Raw genomic sequence first — 3,422 nt, 5'->3', positions numbered from 1 at the left:
AAAAAAAAAAAAAAAAAGAACTTGAACAGTGTGAGGGTTGAGAAACTCCCAGACCACAAGCTTCCTCTCCGCCTCACTTACCCAGCAGAATCTGCAGCTGGGAGGTGAACTGTCCAGCACTGCAGGGGACAGGAGGGCCAACATAAGTCTCACTCCAGAACTTAAACTCAGCTCTCACAGGAGGCCAGAGAGCTGCCTGAGCCTGGCTAAGACACAAGCAAAGACCGGAAAAGAGCTGGGTACCAGTGGCTCACGCCTGTGGATTACTCAGGAAGCTGAGATCTGTGGATCTAGGTTCAAAGCCAGCTTGGGCAGGAAAGTCCATGAGACTCCTATCTCCAACTACCAGAAAACCAGAAGTGGCACTGTGGCTCAAATGGCAGAGCACTTGCCTTGAGCTAAAGAGCTCAGGATCAGTGCCCAAGCCCAGAGTTCAAGCCTCACAACCGACCAAAAACAAAACAAAAAAAAGCTGGAAAAGATGCTGTCAGCCAGGCCAAGGCCCTGCCAGTTCTATCCTGGGGCGTGGCAGCACACTCAGACACACAACAGAGGCCAGCCAAGAGCTAGATGAGTAACAAGGGGAGGGAAGTACACACCACACCTCCACCTGGGTCCCACTCTACATCCCGGCTCCTGTCCTAGCCCAACACCCAATACTGTCTCCAGGGCCTGGTCAGTTCAGAGAACACTGTCTTCTATGAAACTACAGGTGGGCAGCAAAGAGGACCAGCAGCCCCTGCTTACCTTTCATTCACACTCTGGCTCAAGACCCCTGCAGCCAGTCGGGCCAGAGCCTAGCAGGCTGTTCCAGAGCCAGGTGTGGTGAGAAGCCAGGCCCTCAAGGCCTGAACCACTCTGAAGTCTGTCCACACAAGGCACTACCACCCACTGAGCTCTTGATCTACAGCCTGCCTCATTCTCAGGAGCACCTATCTCTTGCCAGCTCAGCCTCATTGTTAGTGTAGGGACAGATACAACCAGGCTCCTGGGTCTCAAAGCAGCCTGGGATTAGCATTCTAAGGTTCTCTTGAAGGACCAGGTAGCTTTTCCCTCCCTCCAGACCCCCATGTGGGTCCACTGTTACTGAACCCAGGACATCACCATTGGCCACAGTCCACCTGCTGTCAGCTTCACGCTTCTTCCCTAACTCAAGTCTCACCAACGGTATACTGGGTAGCAAATGGGGAACACAACAGGATGGGGCAGGAAGCAATGATGAGACTTTGGTGGGTTCGGGGAAAGGACTCTCCAGTCAGGACCTGGATCCCATCTAAGCCTTTCATCTATCTTAGTCCTTCCCATCTGGAGGCCCCCTCTTCAGATGGCAAGGCGATCCTGACCACATGAGGGGTTTGCTAGAGCTTACTAACAAAGGAATCATCCTTTGACCACCTCTGGCCATCACTATTCTCCTTTGGTCAAGAAATAAGCATTTTCATGCCCAGAGCTGGATTGGGAGAGAAGTTTAGGTCCCAAGGGCACTGGGTACAGCCTGAGCATAGCAGACAAGTGCTGTGCCCAGCAGATCCAGGAAGTACCTTCCTGCATGAACACTACTCTGCACCCAGAATGCCACGCTGCAAGGCATCCAATGAGCATGTGACCAGGTGTGACTCAGGAATCCCTCAAGTGTGGTGGGAGTGGGGGGTCTTACTTGGAGATGGACTGCCTAGCTCTGAGGGTAGTGCTCCAAGAGTAGTCCTCTTCCCTGGACTTGCCCTACCCTAGCTCTCAATGATGGCCATACCCCAACCCTTCCTAGGGAGCCAGAGGCCACTGAGCTATCTGCTCCCATCTTCTTTCCCCACCACTACAAAACTTCAGCACAGAGGAAGGTATCTGTGAGCCCTGAGCACCCAGAAAGCTGGCTCTCCACAGCCACTCATGGCCAGTTAAGTTTAGCTATCGAGTGCTATAGAAAATGTTAATGCTGACCTCTCAAAGTCTCCCAGAGATAGCCCATAGCTTTTTCTTTTTTTTTTTGTCAGTCGTGGGGCCTGGGCACTGTCCCTCAGCTCTTCAGCTCAAGGCTAGCATCTAACACTTGAGCCACAGAGCCACTTCTGGCTTCTTCTGCTTATGTGGTGCTGAGGAAAAAACCCAGGACCTCATGCATGCAAGGCAAGCACTCTACCACTGAGCCACCTTCCCAGCCCGAGCCCATAGCTTTTTAAGAGCCTCACTCAATATAGTGAAAGGGCTCTAATGAGCAGCACCTAGTACAATCCAAGAGCTGCACCATTAACACCAAGGTATAAAGGCAGCCATACCTTCAAATCCATAGGAAGAGTTACAAAACCATCGCTTTCCATCCCTCTTGTAAACACACAGCTAATATGTCACACCCAAGGATGTTGAACTCTGCAATATGCTGTACGTGTGTACTATCAGTGGGAAATTTACCTACAGAGTTAGTCAACTTGTTCCTTTATCAGGAGTCCTGGACTCTGCCATCTGCCCCAGAGTTTAAGAGCCATGTCTCTGGCCTGCCCCTGGACACCCTTAGTAGCTGGTAGGCACATCTACAATGGACACTGGGGAAGTCAGAGCTAGGGCCTGACTGGTAAATGTGCGATAGCAAAATCAGAACTCACCTCAGAGTACACAGCAGCCTCAAATCAGCATCCCAAGGTTTCAGCTGCTACTTCCTGGGTCACAAACTTGCTCAGCAACCAAGATTTCCTGTAGGAAAATACAGCCATTGCCAACACAGAAATCAGGTGGTAAGCCAGTCTAGGAGAGGTGGTGGTGGAGGCAGTTTTTGCTAGCAGTTACCACTGTAAACACTGTAGTTATAGAAGCTGCTGTGGCCTGGTGGTATCTCTTTGCAGGAGAAATGGCCATCACTTAGGGGACATATGAATCGGGGGGAGGGTAGCTGCGCACTGTCCCTTATTTGTGAATATTTTTATTAGAAGGGTTTACAAAACCATATAAATCATGTTTAGTGACTGCTTTTATTCAGAACAGTTACATGATAGAGCCCCACTCTGGGCACCTCCAGCTGTGTCTGAGCTGACATTGTGTGGTACAAACTGGCACAAACTGGTTCATCACAGGCTCCTGTCTTGTAGCTCTGGCCAAGATGCAGGTGGACATGCTGGGTGTCACTGGAGACAAGCTGACTGGAAAGGGGTGGAGCTGGCGATGGAGAAGCTGGGGAACGCAGGGAGGTTTGGGCTGCCCTCACTGCTGGGGTGGCCACCTCCCCGGAGGCGCTTGGGCCTTCCAAGCCGGGCTGACCCACCCGTGGCCTAGGCTGACCTTGAGCTGGACAGCGATATGCGGATACTTGTTGCATCCGCAGCAACAGGCGGGAGTGGAGTGTAGAGCCAGACGACCTTCCAGAAAGGTCCAGGGCTGGAGCTGGGGCTCCCGTCCCCCACCCCCTGGGTGCCCACCAGGGGTCCGCGGGCGCT

The 3,422-nt window shown here is 52.3% G+C and overlaps 2 protein-coding genes across 2 annotated transcripts in view; both read right to left on the bottom strand.

The window, feature by feature from the left end:
* Positions 1–3,416, bottom strand: part of Mib2 (mindbomb E3 ubiquitin protein ligase 2) — a 35,853-nt gene extending 32,437 nt beyond the window's left edge. The window contains exon 1 of the mRNA XM_013031337.1: positions 2,598–3,416. The gene's annotated coding sequence lies outside the window, so the exon portion shown is untranslated. The remainder of the gene's footprint in view (positions 1–2,597) is intronic.
* Mmp23b (matrix metallopeptidase 23B) overlaps positions 1–3,422 on the bottom strand; it is a 43,700-nt gene that overhangs the window by 13,515 nt on the left and 26,763 nt on the right. The gene's annotated exons all lie outside the window — the stretch shown is intronic.

This window comes from Dipodomys ordii, unplaced genomic scaffold (assembly GCF_000151885.1).
Source record: "Dipodomys ordii isolate 6190 unplaced genomic scaffold, Dord_2.0 Scaffold6, whole genome shotgun sequence".
NCBI classification, from domain to species: Eukaryota; Metazoa; Chordata; class Mammalia; order Rodentia; family Heteromyidae; genus Dipodomys; species Dipodomys ordii.
This window is presented reverse-complemented; position numbering and strand designations above follow the sequence as displayed.